The 22,648-nt window shown below is 50.0% G+C and overlaps 1 protein-coding gene across 1 annotated transcript in view; it reads left to right on the forward strand.

Annotated features, from left to right (window-relative positions):
- The first annotated feature begins 10,940 nt into the window (after positions 1–10,940).
- The window catches only part of pak1 (p21 protein (Cdc42/Rac)-activated kinase 1), a 108,795-nt gene continuing 97,087 nt past the window's right edge, over positions 10,941–22,648 (forward strand). The window contains exon 1 of the mRNA XM_056282905.1: positions 10,941–10,977. The gene's annotated coding sequence lies outside the window, so the exon portion shown is untranslated. The remainder of the gene's footprint in view (positions 10,978–22,648) is intronic.

A 22,648-nucleotide genomic window follows, 5' to 3' on the forward strand; every position in this document is an offset into this window, starting at 1 on the left:
TCTCTGGCGACCCCTCGTCCAGCAGCGAGGGAGCATGAAGAGGAGAAGCCGGCAGGCTATCTGAAAAACCAGCAGCCACCGGTAGTGTGTATGGTTTCAGTCTATCATAATGGACGACCTGCCCCTGTCCATCAAAGTCCAAAGGGCTGCCAATATGATAGGTGAGTCCAGGTTTACCCTCAGAGCCCAACACAGACAGGACCCTGTAGGGCCCCTTCCAGTGGGGAGCAAGTTTCATACGGTCCTCTGTCGGATTATGCAGCCATACCAGATCCCCTTCTGCATACGGCTGGTGACGGACCGTTCCATCATAGTACAACTTCTGTTTCTCGTGAGCGTCAGCGCCACCCTGCCTGGCACCAGCAAAAGCAGTCTCCAGCCTCTCTGCCAGAGAGGCCACAAAGTCAGCATGAGAAAGGTAAGTCCGAACGCACCAACTGAGATGGCACCAACACACCCACTGGAACACGAGCCTCCCGTCCGTGAGTTAGATAATACGGAGTGTAGTTGGTGCAGGCATGAACAGATGTGTTATAGGCGAAAGCCACCTGTTTCAGATAATCGTCCCACTCACCACCACAGGCGAGCAATGATTTGGCGAGCTGGTCAATGAGGGTGCGATTAAAGCGTTCAACCATTCCGTCCGACTTGGGATTATAAGGTGTAGTGCGTGTTTTCTTAATTCCCAGGAGCTGACACAGTCTTTGAACAATCTCAGCTCCAAATTGCCGGCCCTGATCACTGTGGACCACTTCAGGAACGCCATGCACCAGCACATAGTCTTCAAACAAACACTGTGCTACTGACTGGGCCATTTGGTTAGGGAGAGCATACAGATTCACATACTTGGTAAAGTAGTCTTCCACTACTAACACATACCTGTTTCCCTTAGAAGTCGCTGGCAGCTCAAGGATGTCAGTTGCCACTCTCTGGAATGGCCGAGTTGCTCGGACGCTCCCCATCGGTGCATGATGCTTAGGCACTGGGGCTTGCGGGTTTGACATGGGATGCACTGCTCACACCACTGTTGAATATCTTTGAACATGGAACGCCAGTAGCAAGTTTTCCTTGCACGTTCCCACACACGTTCCACTGAGAAATGTGCCGATGTAAAGCCCCCATGCAGATGCTGCAGCACATCAGGGACCACCGAGGAGGGCATGACAATCTGACACAGAGCATCTCCAGTGAGGGGAGAGTTCACCGCCTTGCAGAGTAGTCCATTAACAACAGAGAGGCGGGGATATTCAGTCCATAATTTTCTAAGCCACCGGGAGCTACCTCTCATCCAGCCCCTAGGTGGCCGAGAACCACTCCTCTCCATCCAGTTCAATACCTGCCTAATATCTGGGTCAGCCCGTTGTAGCTCCCTCATCTCCGTTCCATCATGTGACAGTGCATGCATGAAAGACAAATCCTGCGTCTCAGTGCTCCTCTCCACACGCCGTTCCCCTGCGTCGAAGTCAGAGGTCTGGGGGTTCCCAGCGGGTGCTTGAAGCAGCTGAGTGTTTGGGGAACACTTGGCCCTTCCTCCGAGCCTATGACATTCACTTGTTTTGGCTGCTGCGTGGTGACATTTACTACCCTGAGCTCGGGGTCCTGAGGACGCCGTGAGAGTGCATCAGCATTAGTATGCCATTGCCCGTCCTTGTGCTGTATAATCCAGTTATAAGGGTCTAGTTCCAATACCCATCTCGCTCTGCGTCCCGTGGGATCCTTGTCAATAGAAATGCCGCGCAGGCCCAGCAGAGGCTTGTGATCAGTTAGGATGGTAAAGGCAGCTGATCCAAAGTAATGTCTGAATTGGCGTATAGCCCACACTACAGCCCACAGTTCTCTGTCAAATGTAGACCAACGCCGTTCCGGGGAAGTGAGCGATTGGCTAGCGTATGCCACCACTCGCTCCAGTCCGTCCCTGTCCTGATCCAATACAGCCCCAACTGCTTCCATGGAGGCATCCGTGTACACTTTAAAGGGGATGTTAAAGTCAGGCATGGTGACAACCGGAGCAGATGAAAGCACCCCTTTCAGGTACTCAAAGGCTGTGTTACACTCAGTTGTCCATCTGAAAGGTGTGTCTTTGAAGGTGAGGCGATGCAGAGGAGCTGCACGCTGGGCAAAGTCCTTAACAAAGCGTCTGTAGTAAGAGCAAAGGCCCACAAATGCTCTCACTTCGGTTGGATTCTGTGGTGTGGGCCAGGTTCTGACTTTATCTGTGTTTCGAGGGTCGGGCTGTAAACCGTGGTGAGAAACAACATGTCCCAGGAACACTACATGATCTCGAGCCAGGTGACACTTCTTAGAATTCAGCCTGAGGCCGGCTGCCTGAATCCTAGAGAAAACTTCGCGCAAACTGGAGAGATGGTCCTCAAAGGTGGGGCTGTATATTAGAATGTCATCGAGGTACACCATACACACCTGCCATGGGAGTCCTCTGAGCACCAGCTCCATCATGCGCTGGAATGTTGCAGGTGAGTTAGTAAGGCCCATTGGCATCGACCGCCACTGATAGAGGCCCCGGCCCATTGTGAAGGCAGTTTTCTCCCTGTCTCCCTCAGCGACCTCGACCTGCCAGTATCCATTAGAGAAGTCCAACGTGCTGAACCACAGGGAGCCCGCCAGTGCATCCAGGGTCTCGTCCACCCTGGGGAGAGGATGAGAATCTTTCACGGTTATACTGTTCAGGCGACGATAATCAATGCAGAACCTCCACTCACCATTCTTCTTCTTTACAAGGACAACAGGCGAGGCCCAGGGGCTGCAGCTTTCCTCAATTACCCCGTCAGCCAGCAGGGCGGCCACCTGCCTGTCTGTTTCCTCTCTCTTTTCTGGTGAAGTCCGGTAGGCGCGCTGCCGTAGAGGAGGATGATCACCGGTCTTGATGTGATGTTGGATAACTGCATTTGCCAGTCTCCTTTTGATGTGCTGAATATCTCCTGATGCTCTGCCAGCAGTGCAGCCAGTTGTGCTTTCTGTTGCTGACTAGCGGGAGACTCCTCCAGTGACACGAAAGGCACATCACTGGATGAAATGGCAGAGACAGTCTCCGTCGGAACCTGTGGGAGTGACACGATTTCGGACTCATCCACAGAGAAAAACTCCCCCAGGTGCACGCCTTCCCTCAGTATAATGTCCTGATTTGTAGGGTTCAACACACGGGCTATGGTGACCCCGTCTTTCACAGATGTCACTGTGTGAGCTATGACACACTCACTTTTGCCTTTGAGGTTGGGTGATAAGTAGCCCACAAAGTCAGGGAGCTGGTCAACGGGCCCAGGTGGGGACACACTCACAGGCACCAGCATCTCGGTGAGGGGGGGCAGTGTCATGACAGTGGCGATGGAAACATTACAACACTCAGGAATCAGGTCTTTGCCACTCAGAAGTGGAAGTACAGTGTCCCATAGCTGCAGTTTGCCACGGGCATAATCCAGGAGGGCGTGATTTGTGACAAGAAAGTCCAGGCCCAGCAGGGCTGTTTGTGTGGACTCCCTAATGACGTGGAAAACATGCTGCCGGGAGGTCTTCCCCAGACGCAGTGTGACTGTTATGGTACCCAGTGTGTCAAGCATCTGTCCATTCACTCCCCGCGCAGCAATAAAGTCTGCTGTTAGGGCCGCTTGTGCAGGGCTGGAACAGACATGCGGAAATTGTCACTGATAAACGACTCAGTTGCCCCTGAATTGACCAATATGTTAATTTCAGTCCCTTCAATGCTTCCCCTCACGTATGAGGTTCGCTGCTCTATCTTGTCTGATGTCCTGGCATTACTCGGGGAGGGGATAAGCATTCCTCCCTCCAGAGGGCCCAAACGCTCTGTAGCTGGTGTTTGGGCCGCAACATCAGCTACATCTCTTTTCCCGACTGGTTTGCTGAGTCTTCCCTCTTAGGGGAGAGAAAATGCATGCCTCGCCGTCTCTGTGTTTCCTCATTAGAGGGGCTCCTAGCAGGTCTGGGACCCCGCCAACTTGTGGAGTTGGCTCGGTTGTTGCAGGGGGTCCAGTAGTCCTGTTTCTCCCTGGGGCCTCCTTCTGCTTGCCGTTCGCGCCAGCCACGGTCAGGTGAACGCCCTCTCTGTTCACCTCATGTGCGAGACCGACAGCCCTGCTCCCCACAAGTACACTGACACTGACCTCTACATACTGGGTGAGGGGCTTTCCGTTCATCTCTCCAGCGGCTGGATCGCAGTCGGTTGTTTTCCTCTGCCATTTGTTTCATTTCCATCCTCATTTCCCTCATATCCGCAGTAAGTCTATCCATAGCTCTGTACAAACCACTCCCATCAGATATGGAGTGCACCATAGCCGCTGCACTGCTTTCAGTGGGAGGCTGGCGTACGTGGGTGTTGACATAGTCCATCTTTAGGGCCTCTCGGGCCATCTCACACCGGCCAGCAATGGTCAGGGCTTCAGCCAAATCAGTAGCTCCCTGCTCGTGACATTTAGCTCTCAGCGCCGGGTCAAGTCCAGCCAGAAATCTGCGAAATTTCTCCTCTTTCTGAGCTATATCACCATAGCCTGGGAATGCCTCTTGAACTAGCTTGCTTATTTCTGCTGCATATACTTCCAGACTCTCTCTGGGAGCACGGAGGCGGGCAGAGAGGTTTGCTCTGAAACAGTCAAGAAAATGTCTTTGTCCGAAAGCCTCCTGCAATTTCTCCTTTACCTTAGCGTAATCCGCCTGAACGACAGCTGGCAAGCTATCCCATAGCAGAAAAGCAGCCTTTGTTAGACGCGTTGGTAAAATCCTCACCAGTTCATAGTCAAAGTCATCGCCAGTACCTCCGACCAGCGCCTTCATCCGCCACTTAGTATTGTCTGGGCCAGCAGGGGAAACTTTGTTTTTCCTCCCCGGAAAATGGCGGCGGGAGTTCAATCCTCACGTTGCTGGCGAACGGCTTTTCTCCACGTCGCTCTCTGTAGTTATAGTCCAGCGGATTCTTGTATTTCCACATGTTGCTCCTCAATTATCTCAGAAGACAGCAGCAAGATGAGTGAAGTCTTCGTGCACACACCGCGCCGGGTTTCCGACACGACGAAGCTCCGCCATTGCTAGCTGAGGCTAACTGAGAAGCTAACTGACTCTCCGAACCTTTCTTTTCGTTAATTTAAACGTCTTTCTTTTGCGGGACGTTGGCACAAGCATCCCACCGCTGCCACCAATGTAACCGAGGGTTTGTAGGTGTCGCCTATACTGTATGAAACTATAAAATAACAAATATGGAGGTTCCACTTTCACACGAGGACCACTTTATTTGGATTCTTCCCCCAACAGAACTCCACAGCAACAACACTGCGTACAGCACTTCCGCTCTCTCTTCAGCCTTCAAAATAAGAGCTCAAGGCATATACTCTGGCAACAGCTTATAATAGGAACTTAAAATCACTAACAGGCTAAGTCCAGAAAAATAGGTTACATTATCACTAAGAACTGTGATATATTGGACCTATGTCAACGTTTTGCGCAGCTGTGAAGAAGGATTAAATGTGTTTCCAAAGAGAGAAGACGGTGTCCTCGCCATTTTCAGACGAAGTGAACTATTGAACTGTGTTGGGTTGTGCTCCGGAGTTTAGCTAGCTAGCACCAGGCAGTGACGGACAGCGCTAGCGAACTTCGGCCCTGGATCCGAAATAAATTCGGTTCCCCTGTATCTTCCGGCGAAGGTGGTCAGAAGACGGAGACAGGAAAAGTAACACAAGCTACAGATCGAGGGCAGTCGTACAGGACACTGCTGAACACGGGAAGCCGTTCTCCGATGGAGAGACTATAATCACCAGGACCAAAGAAACGCCCGTTAAAACGGAAGACAGCGAGAAACTCCTGCCCTGGGGAGATGCGTTATTATGAAACCCACTGCTTTTCTGGGCACTCTGTCGCTGATTGGCCATAACTCGTACCCGTTTTCCGCGAACTCTGCTTCTGATTGGCGAGTACACGTCGCCTCCGTTGGTTAGGCTGGTTAAGGTTAGGGTTCGGGTGGGGTTAGGGATAGGGTTAGCCAATCAAAGATAGAGTAGGGGCGGGTCTTCCTTGTCTTGCCCAGAAAAGCAGTGGGATCCATAATAACGCCTGGGTGATGCGTCGGTGATCGGCGCATCTCTTGACGAGAGTGTGGATGTAAACGACGTTCCACGCCCAGCAGTGGTTACCGGATATCAGCACAAACAAGGGTGGCACTAAATCGGTAAGGTTGAATTAATTTCCCCTTTTTGCCCAGGCAATGTCCACACATTAGCACAAATAATAGTGTGCATGCTGAGCTTTTGGCATGGGGAACCTAGACGGGGGAGACGAGCAGCTGCAGCAGTAAATAAATAAATAGATAAGTGCTCATTATGAAAATGAACTGGCACTCGGGTCTGGGATTTTATTTTTAAACTTTGAAAGTGGACATCCAAAAGGTTACCTAGATAGCACTACAGGTAAGAGGAAGAACATGTTTTGATTTTGGGTTGAACTGTCCCTTTAAAAGGTTCTCTGTGAAAAGTGACTCAGGACCTACGTAATTCTGTGGGCCGTAGCGCCACCTGTCTTTCCACCAACACCCGGCGTCGTCATCACCACATGACTAATACGTCATCATACAAAATATTCGCATGCCAGTGAACTATAGGGCATAACCTCGGTATCCGCGAGCGTCCGGGTAACGGCTTGGTCGGGCGTCCCTACAGACGCAATTGGCCGTGCCTGCGGGTGGGAACCCGGATGTGGGTATGCGCCCTGGTCGCTGCACTGGCGCCTCCTCTGGTCGGTCGGGGCGCCCGTTCAGAGGGGAGGGGGAACTGGGGGGACTAGCGTGATCCTCCCACGTGCTACGTCCCCCTGGTGAAACTCCTCACTGTCAGGTGAAAAGAAGCGGCTGGCGACTCCACATGTATGGGAGGAGGCATGTGGTAGTCTGCAGCCCTCCCCGGATCAGCAGAGGGGGTGGAGCAGAGACCGGCACGGCTCAGAGAGCAGGGTGATTGGCCAAGTACAGCTGTGGAGGGGAAAAAAGGGGAGGGGGGGTCAAAAAAAAGAAGCAGCTTTGGTATCGTCCCGATACAGATTTTAAATAATTGTAGGCGATACCGATAACATGGGCGATATTTAACCATGAAGTGATGGGGCCGGTTGCTTGCTTGGCTCTGGCCAGAAGAACAAAAATGGTTTGGTCGGTACCCACTCGAACCAAACCGAGGTTGCAGGTTCAGCTGGAGATGAGCGCAGGCCTCAGCCTCGGTGGGAGGCCGAGCCGGGCCGCCGTCAAACCCAGGAGGTGTCAGCTGGTGACGGTCTTCAGAAGTTATTTGGGCAAGCACCATAATGTCATAAACAAGTCATGATATCTACTAAATCATTTTGATTTTTGGGTTTCCACGTCTTCAAAACATTTTACGCCCGATGCTTCATGCTGTTCTGTCATTACACCACCAGGGGTCGCTGTCTTGCCAGTTTTGTGTAAATACAGTATTCCCCCCCACACACACACAACACACGGCGTCACACGGTCCCTGGTCTTCAGTCAGCTTCATCTCAATGACACGAAACTTAAGTCTTTCCTGGTGGTTTATTGAACTGTGTACACGGGGACGCAGCAAGACAGTCATGAATAGTCTGCGGTTAGCTTAGTGGCTAAAGCCCAGCGGGTTTAGAGGCTCTGGATGATTTGTAGTCTGCACACAGCCGGAGAGCCAGCTACATGAATTTCATATGTCTGGAATATCTCCACATTAGAGAAAAGGTTTATATGTGATTATCAATGCATGGAAAAAGTTTGGATTTCTGTCAAATATGTACTTCAGCACGCGCTTATTATACGTCCTTTAAAATGAGCAAGTGTACATTAGTTTTACTTTTGATGTACTTGCAAAAGGTATACTTAAACTTTACTTGTACTATTACACCTGTTGCTCTTTTAGGTCCCCTTTGTGTGCGACAATTTACAGTACTCATGTCAGTCCCAACAGTGTACAGGTATACTTTTCAGCTGGCCGAGTAAACTTCCAAATGTACTTCTGTAAAGTATACAGTGGTCCACTGTAGGTAACACAATAGTGTGCTTATGAGTATAGTTTTCCAACGTTTTTATACTTAGCATTAAGTATACAATTCTTGGAAAGGGTCTTTAGGTGTTAGTCGGATCCGTGCAGTGTGGTCAGGCTGTATATTTGTGTTTTGGTGTTGTGATTTGTGCCAACTTTATGTGTAATGACAGGTGTTGTGTGTTGACCTGACAGGTATCAAAGTGTTGCTGTTTCTCCGCAGAACGTAGCGTTGCAGCTAAATGTGTGTAGCGTTGAAGAGGAGTAGGGGGAAGAGGGCCAGACCCGGACTGGACAAGTCACCGAACGTCCTTCATCGTCGAGCCTGATTATTCTGCGTGAGTATAGAGAACGTTTTCCCCATCTGAAATTCCGTTCTACTCTCAGTAGAAACTCAGGCCTGCTCCCTTCGCCATGTCGCAGCCTTTACTGCTGTGATGGCGTCTAGAGATTAGCATTAGAAAACATCCTGGCGAGATTTAGAAAAAGTGTTGCAGTCAGATGAAATCCTTACAATTCACCCAGGTCTTTGTGTGTCAGATACTTTTTCCACTTCATTTAGGAAAGTGTAACGACCGCGGATGTGTAGACTCGCTAGCGGGTCGGACCTTAGCAGGCGACCTTGGTTAGCTTCCCGGCTGCCCCCTGAATTCGCTCCATTGGTGTCAGTAGTGGGATTGTGAGACTGTGAGGCCGTCGGATGGGATCAGGGATAACCACCCTGATCCCATCTGATTTCACCCCAACCCGATGGCCTCACGGTCTCACCCTCCTGCTTCTGACACCAGTGTAGTCAATTCAGTAATCTAAACCAGTGTTTCTCAACCCAGTCCTCAAGGAACCCCTATCCTGCAGATTTTCTTTGCAACCCTGAATAGGTACCTGTTTGTAGTAATTCAACAGTGAATGTCAGAGTTTGCACACCTTGCATAATTAAGTGCTGTGAGATGATTGGCTGAGTAAGTACAAGCAGAGCTACCTATGCAGGGTTACAATGAAAATCTGCAGGATAGGGGTTCCTTGAGGACTGGGTTGAGAAACACTGATCTAAACCCAGTTTACAGCTTTTTCCACTTCATTTAGGAAAGTGTAACGACCGCGGATGTGTAGACTCGCTAGCGGGTCAGACCTTAGCAGGCGACCTTGGTTCGCTTCCCGGCTGCCCCCTGAATTCGCTCCATTGGTGTCAGTAGTGGGATTGTGAGACTGTGAGGCCGTCGGATGGGATCAGGGATAACCACCCTGATCCCATCTGATCCCATCTGCTTTCACCCCAACCCGATGGCCTTACGGTCTCACCCTCCTGCTTCTGACACCAGTGTAGTCAATTCAGGGGGCAGCCGGGAAGCACAACCTAAAGGGTCCGACCCGTTCGCCAAGGGCTAGCAAGTCTCTGCATCCGTCGTGACAAAAGTCTAACGTCACAGATCCAAGGCCACTTTTTTAAACCCATCTGAACAATAGTGATTTTTTTTGTATCCTATGTGGAAATTGTGTTTGGTGGAAAGTGAAATTAAAAATGTCCCAGTAGCTCTTCGACTTTCCCCATCAAACCCAGTTACAGGTCATGATGCTGTGTGTATCTTTTGCAGTTTTGGCGAGTAGCCTCCCCGTTGGTATTTTGGTTTTTGGGGAGACCTAGGTGGAGTCAGTACTCGTTTCATGACATGAGACCGTTCACCCAACCAACTGGATGGCCTTCAGACAGAGCTTTACTCCGAGGCGCTCCACAACGGCTCACATTTTACACACCCACACCCACAGCAAGCTAACAACCAGCTCATCAGGAGCAGCTAGGGGTTAGATGTCTTGCTCAAGGACACCTCCACATTTTATTTTGTTGCAAGGAGGAGCCAAGGATTGAACCGACAACCCACCGGACGACCTGCCTGCTGAGATACTGGGACCCGGCCAGGTACAGGACCCCACCATTATAGGCTACTCACCTGAACTAGTGCTCAAGCTTATATTTATCTTTTATCCAAGAACAGAATGCATTATAAGAGGACAGAAAATCCTTCTTGCTGCGAAACCCATTCATTCCTCAAACAAAGCAACCCATTGAGATCTGTCTGGCATTACGTACAGTCTATATACAATATCATTTATTACTGTCTCCTCATTCCTTGTTCCCGTCCACTGCTTTATACCACACCGTTTTCACCTTCATTTATGTGCACTCCTGCACCTACCAAGTACAATAAGTAACTTCTGCAATTATCTATGTACCTGGATCTGTGCATTTTTATTTACAGTCTCTGTATGATATTGTTCACTACTGTGCAACACTACTATGCTTCGTGTCTCACACTAACATAGACCGCTTATAGCTCGCCCCTGTTCTGTTGCATCTCTAACATTGCTCGTACTTGGATCTGCACTCATGCTCATATTTGTACTTTTTATGCTTATATTGAGTTTTTAACATCTCAGCCTTATACTTAGCTCTCTTAATGCACATTGTTCCTGTCCTGCTGTGCACGTGTTTATCTGAGAACAACGTACCGGGTCAAATTGCCTCTATATGCGATCATACTTGGCTAATACTGAAATGTAGGAAGCCTCTCCCTGATTTACGACCGGGATTGGCCGCGGCCGGCAAGCGCCGCTGAGCAGGGACTCTCACGCTCTCGACTATTGAGACGCGCCCCAAACGCGGAACAAGACGGCTTAGACAGCCAATGGACGGGGGAGGGCGCGCTTAAAAACCCACCAATGGCGCGCCGCGGGGCAGTGTTTCGGGGCGGGCGTCGGTGCGCAGCACGCTGCTGTGTGCCTAACAACAGCTTCGGATTGGCAACTTGGAGATAAAGAGGAGAAAAAAAAAAAAAAAGAGAAAGAGAAAAGGGACGGAGGAGAGCTGGCCGCCGAGCCGCGCAGTGCGAGTCGCGACCGGGAGCGTGTCTCTAGCGGAGGGGCGAGTGGTGAGTCGGCTTCCTGCTCCTTTTTACGGGTGCGTGTCATTGTACAGTGTGCCTCGCATGTAGGCGCTATGTGTCGCGGCGGCGGTGTCGCGGCGGCGGGGGGGGGGGTGGTGAGGTTATTCTGCGTGGGACGCTGAAGCCGGCAGCGTTATAACCGGCTGCCGGGCGGAGCGGTGTGCGGTGAAGGGGTTTAGGTGGCTGGTGGCGGGAGAGGATTATTCCCGTTTACCAGCCACTTGCTCCTTTTTCGTTCAGTTAACGCCACATATATATATATAGTTCTGTACATTGTTGGCTGTATTATTATTATTCTTATTATTCTTATTATTCTTATTATTATTTGTAGTCTGATACCATCAGAGTTCCCAGTCGGACTGACTGAACCTGCAGGCCGGTGTAGTGGACGGGCTTGATTGATCCCCCAAATTCAATGACAACGAAAACCTCGACCCCCGAATGAATGAATGAATGGGTGAATGTTGGGGAGAAAGGGAAGACGCACGTTTCACCCCCCCCTCCCTGTTCTCCCCCCTCCCCGTCCTTGTAAAACGCCTTTAGCGTTGCTCAGAGTTTCTGCCCAGCCCAGCACGGCGGCTGCATGTAGTCTGTGGCAGCCCAGCAGGACCCCTGTCAGGACGGCTACCCCGCCGGTCCGGCGTCTCCTCGCCGCTCCCGGTGCGGCTCGATCCCGCTTACCTGCGGGTCGAACCCCGGAGGGACGACGAAGAAACGGTCCTTCTAGTGGCGGTGGTTCGTTTGATATTCCAGTCGGCGTGTCCTCACGAGAGCAGCTTGTAAAAAAATCTATTCTGGAATTGCTCCGGGTTCGAAGGGCTCGTGAGGCGGATAAGTGGCCTACTCTTATCAAAATAGACAAGAGGTTCTCCAACTCTGACTTGGCATTTTCATCTCTGCTGCTGCTGGAGGGATGTTATATCAGTCACTGCCGTTTGCGGACCGGCCTGGTTGTGAACGCGGTCTAACGCATCAAGCCGCTTCTCTGTCAGACTCTCTTACCTCATTTCTTTCCATTTAAATCTTCATTTCCTCTCCCCTTTCTTGTGCTGCGTTTCCTCCATCCTCTAATTCTGCTGGTAGTGGATTTATGGCTGCGCTGGGCTGACGCTGCCCTTTGCTCCTTCCTAAGTACCCCTTGATTTGAATGATTTCCTGGATAATGAATAGCTGCCGGTGGCTGGAGCTGCTTTAAGTCTTTGTTTCCTTTTAACTGTTTGTTCAACGCACAGAAGCTGGGATTTGTAAAACCGGTCAATGGATAAATGTGGGGAGCGGTTATGCGAGTAGGGAGGCTACTAACACACAGACAGGCTTCTGTTTTGTTTGCCCGAGTGTCAGTAACTTAATGATGGGCTCCATTCACAATCTGTTCATCGGCCCAGTAAGTTTACACCTAATAGGAGATGGACTTGGTGGGGTGCTGACACGAGACGCAGCAGGTCGTTGTTGGAGGTCAGCTCAGAATGTAAACTGAATGCGATCATTTCTGCTTAATGGTCCCTCAGGGCTCAGATGCTGAGGAAACTTTACTTCTGGGTGTGACGCAGCTGAAAAGTCGTGTGAAACCGGACCCGTTTGTTGTGGTTAAACCAGTTTGCGTGGAGACCTCGGTGTGTTTCGGGTCGTACTGAGCGATTGAATTGATCACAAGTGCGTTTTCTTCAGTTTCGGGATGACCACAGGCTGATGATTTTCGGTGATAGTGGCTGTCGTGGGTTTCATGTTTGACAACGTGTGCCCTAAAGCACATTTCATTGTAATGTACAAAACGTGTTTTGTAGATCAAGTTTGATTGTGGGCGGCTCGGTGGCGCAGTGGTTAGCGCGGTCACCTCACAACAAGAAGGTCCTGGGTTCGAGCCGCAGGGTAGTCCAACCTTAGTGGATCATCCCGGGTCGTCCTGGGTTCCCTCCCACAGTCTAAAGACCTGTAAGTCAGGTGAATTGGCTGTGCTAAATTGTCCCTAGGTATGAATGGGTGTGTGTGTGATGGCCTGGCGGCCTGTCCAGGGTGTCTCCCCGCCTGCCGCCCAATGACTGCTGGGATAGGCTCCAGCATCCCCGTCACCCTGAGAGTCAAGTCATGTCAGTTTTATTTGTACAGCCCAATATCACAAATTACAAATTTGCCTCAGTGGGCTTAACAGCAACACAACATCCTGTCCTTAGACCCTCTCATGGAGTAAGGAACAACTCCCTTAAAGAAAACCCTTTAACAGGGAGAAAAAATAAGAAGAAACCTCAGGGAGAGCAACAGAGGAGGGACCTCTCGCCCAAGACGGACACCGTGAGAGCAGGATAAGCGGTTCAGATAATGGATGGACGGAGGTTTGAACGGTTGATTTGCATGAAAACGGGACAGCCAGTCACACAGCTTCTGCGCTACACTACCATCGTTGGCGGGCCAACACAGAACTCCTCAAGAGTTGGCCTGCGAGCAAAGCGTAGTTGAGCGTCTCTGCCACCAGCTCTCGCCTTGAGAGGACTCTCAGTTGAGGAGGAAGTACTGACCACGTTTCCGTCCACATGTTGCGTGAATATTCAGCAAAATCTCGAAGACGGAGCATGTGTGGCATGTGTGTTTTACACGTTATCGTTTAGCAGGCGTTTTACCCAGAGGGATTTCTACCACAGTCGGCAAATTCACAAAGAGATTGTTAGCCATGGCAAGTGTGTATGTGTGTGATAAATCACAGTGACACAAATAATTATGGATTCAAAATGCAAATTAGCTGAACAAGGGCCATCTGTAGGCCTGTGAAAGGGAAGGTTTTGGGGGGGTTTTTTGGGTTTTTTTTTTTTTGAATGAAGTGGGTGAGTGAGTCTACAGCCCTGATGGAAGACAGGAGTCCAGTCCACCATTAGACGGTCAGGTGAGAGAAAAGTCTGGACCTAGAGCTCAGCCCTTTTTGAATGGGCATAGACGGTAAAAGAGAGGGCGAGGGAGAGTGCGCGTTTCACATGCCAACACCCATGCCAACATGTACCCTGGTTCTGCTGAATGACAGAAGCTAAGCAGGTGAGGGCTTGGCTAGTATTTGGATGGGAGACCTCCTGGGAAAAGCGAGTCGCTGCTGGGAGTGGTGTTGGTGGGGCAGTCTTCCCTCTGGTCCTCATAAAAACAATAAATCCCAACGTGCCAGTGGAGTGATGGGAGAATTCACTGAGAAATGGCTTGATGGAAACAGATATAGCAAAATATGAATTTAAAACCTGATATTATTACAGTTTCAGAATGTCTTTTGACCTTTTCTTGTGGACTGATAGGTGCCGCTGCTAGATTATTTTTTTTCTAATCAAAATTTTGTTTTTATTAGTCTATTCTCATTTAAAGATGGCAGTTGTGTTTAAAAAAAAAGACTGAAAGAGAATTAAACTCCGGTCTGTAGAATTGACCCTTTGCTGCTTTGTGTTAATGGCCATAATCCTGCACAGATTAAGGAAACGGCATTATCGGCCGTTGAAAACAAAAAAGGGCTTAGCGGGAATTACCCTTCTCGGTTACTGAGCATTAAATCTGAAGCAGAAAGTTTACAGAAACAGTACTTGTGTAAATATTGTGGTAGCAATCTTGATATCCCAGCTGGGGAATTTGAATCATAGCCCACATCCAAACTGAGCCGTATTGTCATTTTGGGGTGGGCTGAAACAAATCCATTAAGCGCAAAACCGCGGCACAAAGCTATGATGATTTCAGCATCGCAGCGTTTGCCCTGTTGAAGCCCAGCGAGCAGACGCTGGGGAGCGCCCGGATGTGGCGATTTCTACATCTCTGAATATCGGAGCGTTGACTCGGGGAGTGTTGTCAGCTTTTCTAATGCAAGGGCCTTCCAATGAAGGCGTTTTGTGGTACATGTACTTTGGATTACTGCAGTTTTCACATCTCACTGGAGGTGAAGGGGATGGAGCCTTGAAAAATAACGCCGACATTGTGAAATTCGAAAAATGGTAATTTCAGTTGAATTGAAATGTCGTTGTGATATGTAGTCAGGGGGGGTACCTGCCCTGAATGTGGTGTAGGGATCCTGGTGAGAAAGATGAGTTCGTGGACCGTTTGGGTTGTGTGTCACTGGGTATGGTCAGTGGAGGCCTGTTGTGTGTGTGTGTGTGTGTGTACTCTTTGCTAATGCGAACAAGTGTATTTGTGTGTGACCCCCTCCAGAGTCTATTCTTTGGTTTCTGTTGTTCATCTCACCTGTCATTTCTGCTATTTTTAACCCCCAGACAGGCGCAGTTTGTTTGGTCCTGGAGGCAGTTTGATTTAGCGTCTCACTAGCTCCATGCTGACACACACACACACACAGGACTAGAAGCCTAAATACTACTGGTGGTGGTTCTAGTACCCTGGCAGAAGTTGAAGTGCAGATGCCCTGTGTGACAGCGGGAGCGGTTAGGGTGTTGACTCTTGTCTCTAGCGCCACATTGGGTGGCTAATTGACACAGACTCCCAATTAGACTTGCTGAATTGCTTGTACAGTTTAACTGTAGCTAATTCTGCTATTGCTGGTGATCCGCTATGCACAAGTGTGTGAAGGACGGGGCGTCCGGGTGGCGTGGCGGTCTATTCCGTTGCCTACCAACGCGGGGATCGGCGGTTCGAATCCCCGTGTTACCTCCGGCTTGGTTGGGCGTCCCTACAGACACAATTGGCCGTGTATGCAGGTGAGATGCCGGATGTGGGTATGTGTCCTGGTCGCCGCATTAGCGCCTCCTCTGGTCGGTCGGGGCACTTGTTCAGAAGGGAGGGGGAACTGGGGGGAATAGCGTGATCCTCCCATGCGCTACGTCCCCCTGGTGAAACTCCTCACTGTCAGGTGAAAAGAAGCGGCTGGCGACTCCACATGTATGGGAGGAGGCATGTGGTAGTCTGCAGCCCTCCCCGGATCGGCAGAGGGGGTGGAACAGTGACCGGGATGGTTCGGGAGAGTGGGGTAATTGGCCAAGTACAAGTGGGGAGAAAAAAGGGGGGGGGGGTTGTGTGATGGACGATAGGTGCAAACAACCCTTTGTGGTTTTATGGTGGCGTTCTTCGTCTGCAGGTCTCATACACTCCTGATCCTGCAGCAGCAGGTGTGAGCTGATGTCAGGAGAGGGGTCCAGTATTCTGACCCACGCTGCCACCATTACCTCACTCCAGCGTTGTACACGTGGTAGAAAGAGTTACTTCCTGTCCCAGTCATTTACAATGCCACAGAAAAGGTATGGCTGCTTTTCCAGCTGTCGCCCCATGCGGGTGCAGCAGTATTGCCCCTCGTCTTTGAGAAAATGTTTGTCGAGCCTTTCGTGCTGCAGAAGTCGGGGCGTCTGCCGTCGGTTTCTTCATTAAGCTGGAACGACTTAATGACTTAATGACCTGGTCTAATCCCAAACGGGCTCGTGTGAAGGTTAGGTATGGGCTCTGGGGAAGAAATAAGGGGGAAAAAGGTTTGCCCTTCAGTTTCTTATGATGTTGTGAGTCTGTTTTATCATTTCTCTTGTTTGACAAGCTGGCTGGTGGCCACTGGCGTACGCCTCCGTTTGGTGGCATACTGTAACTGCACCTTAGTGCTGCCCTGAATGATCCTCGTTGGTTTCAAGAAATACAAACAGTTCAGTACTTTGTGGTCTATGTAAGCTAGACAGTGTGTTCTGCCGGTCCTTTCTCTTGTGTGTGACTGTAGTGCTGAAAGGATGAGTCCAGTCTGTGACAGTCTGGGTCTTGTTTTCTAGTTTTCCATCGGAGCCTGCTGAGACCCAGGCAACATAATGTTGTTTAATTTCTATTTTTTTGTACATAAATTAAGTGTTGGGGTGGTAAAACACACATTGCAAAGAAAAAACATGTTAAAACTTGATTGTGTTCAAAGTTTACAACATGTCCACTGTAGTGGACCCCCCCATACACACATGTGGCGCCATTTTAAAGGCACAGTCCTCCTCTTTAAGGGAAAACAGGACTGAATACAGTGGTGTGTGTAGTATGAGACATGTGAGCAAAAACGCTACGTCCACTACAGTGGACAAAAATGAATTGCTGGGTCTCAAGAATATCAGTTACTTTTTTTTGACCCCCCCCCTTTTCTCCCCAGTTGTACACGGCCCGTCACCCCACTCTTCCAAACCATCTTGATCTCTGCTCCACCCCCTCTGCTGATCCAGGGAGGGCTGCAGACTACCACATGACTTTTCTGATACATGTGGGGTCGCCAGCCGCTTCTTTTCACCTGACAGTGAGGAGTTTCACCAGGGGGACGTAGCGCGTGGGAGGATCACGCTATTCCCCCCAGTTCCCCCTCCCCCCTGAACAGGCGCCCCGACCGACCAGAGGAGGCGCTAGTGCAGCGACCAGGTACATACCCACATCCGGCTCCACCCGCAGACACAGCCAATTGTGTCTGTAGGGATGCCCGACCAAGCCAGAGGTAGCACGGGGATTCGAACCGCCGCCGCTCCCTGTGTTGGTAGGCAACGGAATAGACCGCCACGCCACCCGGACCGTATATATCGGTTCCGATACCATTTTATTCACTGGTTTCGTTTTGTAGATGTTGTACACGGGACCGCCTCTGGACCCAGTTTTACAGCAGTGTCTTGTAGGACGTTGTTGTAAAGCGAAGACGCCGCGGGTGATTGCTCGGTATTTCATTATGATTCAGATGGCCACCATACGGGGGGAGGGGGGGGGCTGCACGTGCATGTTGGGACAAATGGGAAGAGGGATCTAGTTTGGATCTGAGCATCACACGGCATGTCGGTGTCCGGCGTGAACGTCATCCGGCCACATCATATCCGGACACAGTCTGGATAGAAGAAGCACGTTAGCAGCACACGAAGAGAGCCGGCGAGGCGAGGCGAGGTGGGGCGAGGCGAGGTGGGGCGCCATTCACTCCGATGTGGACTGAGGGCCGATGTGGCCTAACGCGGACTGTCAGGTTGACGTGAGAACTACAGTATCCAGGGAGGTAGACCAAATAATATCTCCAATGCTCAAGATGTGACATCATTAGAAACTCTGTGTGTGTGTGTGTGTGTGTGGCCCTGAGACCATATGGTTGAGGAACCACCCACTCATTGGGACTCACTGCATCTCCCAGTGAAACACACACACACACACACACACACACACACACACACACACACACACACACACACACACACACACACACACATAGGACGGGGAACGTGGCGTTCCAGCACTGTGGTAACAGAGGATGGTGAGATACGTGTCCTTGGAGAGTGGGAGTGACACAGGAATACGAGGAGGGGAGACACACACACAGAGAGAGAGAGACACACACACAGACGCACAACAGTAAATCAGATATGGATAAAGTGGGTTTTGGAAAGCAGATCCAGTGTTTTCTCCCGGGCCGTTTGATTGTGTTTGTTACGGTGTGCGTGTTTCAGTGCTGAAGTATTACGTTCCCACCCTGCAACCTTGGCTCCACAGTGAGATGTGTTACTGGGATACTGTGTGTGCGTGTGTGTGTGTGTGTTTGCTTGTGTGCACATAACATACATGCAGATTAAACACGTGACAATATGTGTGCATGCATGCAAGTGCGTTTGTGCAGAAGCATGTGTATGATTGCGTCTTCGGCGTGGAAAGAAGTGGAAAACTGTGTTTGTTATGCACCCTATTGTGTGGTTGTGTATTACATACATAGCGCGTGTGTGATGGACGTGAGCGTGTGTGACATCATTAGAACCTGTGTGTTGGTCTGTTTTGCTGAGATCTCTCCACACAGCATCAAATGTCACAGTTTGTGTTTCTGTCTGTCTGTAAATCTGTAGGTGTTCTTTCTCTCTCTCTCTCTCTCGCTGTCTCTCTCTCTCTCTCTTGCTCGCTCTCTCTCTCTGTTTTTTCACTGTGATTTCCTCCTCTGTAGATCTAATACACCCCCATGGTTCCTCTCCCAGCGTTGGAGAGGAGCTAAGTCTGTGTCATCACGACTAACCTGGCCACTGAAGCAGCAGTAATGCTGTTAGCTATAAATATCGCTCTCTCTCTCTCTCTCTCTCTCTCTCGCTCTCTCTCTCCAATGATGCTTTATTGGTTAAATGCTTTAACTTAACTGAAACTTAAATGCATTATCACCTAAGCATTTTTACAAGACAACATCAACAGGGTAAATCATTCACGAGGGTGATCATTCATTCTGATTTAATGCCGACAGTAGTGGAATGGATGTGATCTCTCTATCTCTACATCTCTATCTCTAGCTCTGTCTCTATCGCTACATCTCTATCGCTACATCTCTCTGTCTCTATCGCAATATCTCTATCTGGGTCTTTAGTCTCTCTCTCCATATACACCGATCAGCCAAAACGTTAAAACCACTGACAGGTCAGTGAATAGCTGTCCTGTCGGGGTGGAAGACGCGAGGCAGCATGTGGACAGTCAGTTCTTGAAGTTGACGTGTTGGAAGCAGGGAAAATGAACGAGTGTAAGGACCCGAACGACTTGGACAAGGGACAAATTGTGATGGCTAGACGACTGGGTCAGAGTGTCTCCAAAACGGCAGGTCTTGTGTGGTGTTCCTGGTAAGCAGTGGTCAGTACCTACCAAAAGTGGTCCAAGGAAGGGCAACCGGTGAACCGGTGACAGGGTCATGGGCACCCAAGGATCACTGATGTGCGTGGGGAGCGAAGGCTAGCCCGTCTGGTCCGACCCCACAGAAGAGCCACTGCCCCTCAAATTGCTCAAAGAGTTGATGCTGGCTATGACAGACAGGTGTCAGAACACACAGGGCATCACAGCTTGCTGTGTATGGGGCTGAGTAGCCGCCGATCGGTCAGAGAGACCACGAGGACCCCTGTCCACCACCGAAAGTCCCTACAATGGACACGTGAGCGTCAGAACTGGACCATGGAGCAGTGGAAGAAGGTGGCCTGGTCTGATGAATCACCTTTTCTTTTTCATCATGTGGACGGCCGGGTGCGTGTGCGTCGTTTACCTGGGAAGAGGTGGCACCAGGATGCATTATGGGAAGAAGACAAGCTGGTGGAGGCAGTGTGATGCTCTGGTCAATGTTCTGCTGGGAAACCTCAGGTCCTGGCATTCATGTGGACGTTACTTTGACACGCACCACCGACCTAAACACTGTTGCAGACCAGGTCCAGCCCTTCATGGTAGTGGTGTTCCCTGATGGCAGTGGTCTCTTTGAGACCAGGTCCAGCCCTTCATGGTAGTGGTGTTCCCCGATGGCAGTGGTCTCTTTGAGACCAGGTCCAGCCCTTCATGGTAGTGGTGTTCCCTGGTGGCAGTGGTCTCTTTGAGACCAGGTCCAGCCCTTCATGGTAGTGGTGTTCCCTGATGGCAGTGGTCTCTTTGAGACCAGGTCCAGCCCTTCATGGTAGTGGTGTTCCCTGGTGGCAGTGGTCTCTTTGAGACCAGGTCCAGCCCTTCATGGTAGTGGTGTTCCCTGATGGCAGTGGTCTCTTTCAGACCAGGTCCAGCCGTTCATGGTAGTGGTGTTCCCTGATGGCAGTGGTCTCTTTCAGACCAGGTCCAGCCGTTCATGGTAGTGGTGTTCCCTGATGGCAGTGGTCTCTTTCAGACCAGGTCCAGCCCTTCATGGTAGTGGTGTTCCCTGATGGCAGTGGTCTCTTTCAGCAGGATCATGTGTCCTGCCACACTGCACATGTTGTTCAGGAATGGTTTGAGGAACATGACGGAGAGTTCGAGGTGTTACTTTGGTCTCCAAACTCCCCAGATCTCAATCCGATCGAGCATCTGTGGGATGTGCTGGAAAAACAAGTCCGATCCAAGGAGGCCCCACCTCCCAACTTAGAGGACTTGAGGGATCTGCTGCTAACGTCTTGGTACCAGATACCAGAGGACACCTTCAGAGGTCTTGTGGAGCCCATGCCTCGATGGGTCAGAGCTGGTCTGGCGGCACGAGGGGGCCTACACAATATTAGGCAGATGGTTTTCATGTTTTGGCTGATCTATGACACTTTCTGTGTTACAGTTCTCTTTTCCTTTTCTTGCGGCTTGGAACTCCGTATGTCTGAATAGCTGTTGCAGCATGACAAGTAATGTCCTCTGCTCCACCGATGTCCTCTTCATCTCTCCCCGCTTTCCTTTTCGTTCCCTCCCATCCCTCTCTTTCTGTCTCTCTTGCTCATGTGTACCGGTCTGTCCACGTTCTCATCATTAATCAAAACACACCTTTTCACAACTGCTTTTAACGTGTGATTCATGTTGTGTGTTACATGTTTTCGGGGTGTTGATTTTATATTTAACTTGCGTAGAGCATCTCTGAGTACCTTGAAAAGTGCTCTATAAATAGAAATTCTCTCTCTCTCCCTCTCTTTCCTCTTCTCTCTCCCTCTCTCACCCCAGGACTGAGGGATGATTGGTGCTGACAGCTTCTGTCTCTCTCTCTCTCTTCTCTCCCTGAGGGGATGTTCCATGCTGTGTTCTCACCTCAGTATTAACAGCATGTCAGGATGAGGGAGGAAGAACCCCCCCCCCCATCTTCCTCTTCCTCCCTCCTCCACACCTCCCTCCCAAATTTTAAAATCGGTGTGCCAAGCACATCAAATGTCCTCTGGTTGCCTCTCGCTCTCTCTCTCTCTCTCAATGCAGAGTTTAATATTTAACTTTTTATGTCTGTTTTTCAAATAATCTACCTATCTATTGATCTGCTGTTTTTGACGGGTATAGTTTTAAACAGTGGTTTGGTTTTCCTGCTCACACCCGTCATCTTTATTTTAGTAAACTGTGCACTGCTTTACATTCACCCAGTACAACCAGTCTTGTATTGTTGGCAACCGGGAGCTAACCAGTACAACCAGTCTTGTATTGTTGGCAACTGGAAGCTAACCAGTACAACCAGTCTTGGATTGTTGGCAACTCGGAGCTAACCAGTACAACAAGTCTCGTATTGTTGGCAACTGGGAGCTAACCAGTACAACCAGTCTTGTATTGTTGGCAACTGGGAGCTAACCAGTACAACAAGTCTCGTACTGTTGACAACTGGGAGCTAACCAGTACAACCAGACTTGTATATTGTTGGTAACAGGGAGCTAATCAGTACAACCAGTCTTGTATTGTTGGCAACTGAGAGCTAACCAGTACAACCAGTCTTGTATTGTTGGTGAATGGGAGCTAACCAGCACAAAAAGTCTTCTATTACTGGCAACTGGGAGCTAACCAGTACAACCAGTCTTGTATTGTTGGCAACTCGGAGCTAACCAGTACAACAAGTCTCGTACTGTTGGCAACTGGGAGCTAACCAGTACAACCAGACTTGTATATTGTTGGTAACAGGGAGCTAATCAGTACAACAAGTCTTGCATTGTTGGCAACTGGGAGCTAACCAGTACAACCAGTCTTGTATTGTTGGCAACTGGGAGCTAACCAGTACAACCAGTCTTGTATTGTTGGTGAACGGGAGCTAACCAGCACAACAAGTCTTGAATTACTGGCAACTGGGAGCTAACCAGTACAACCAGTCTTGTATTGTTAGTGACTGGGAGCTAACCAGTACAACAAGTCTTGTATTACTGGCAACTGGGAGCTGCCTAATACAACCTCAGTCTCCTACTGTTGGCCAGTGAGACGTTCCACAGAATTAATGTCAGGGGTTTAATGCCTTGCTCAGGGATACTGCAAAAGTAGTTTCAATTTTCATCTGAGCCAGGTTAACCCAGTCAGTCTGGGATTTGAACCAGCAACTCTTTCAGTCACAAGCTT

This window comes from Lampris incognitus, chromosome 7 (assembly GCF_029633865.1).
Source record: "Lampris incognitus isolate fLamInc1 chromosome 7, fLamInc1.hap2, whole genome shotgun sequence".
NCBI classification, from domain to species: domain Eukaryota; kingdom Metazoa; phylum Chordata; class Actinopteri; order Lampriformes; family Lampridae; genus Lampris; species Lampris incognitus.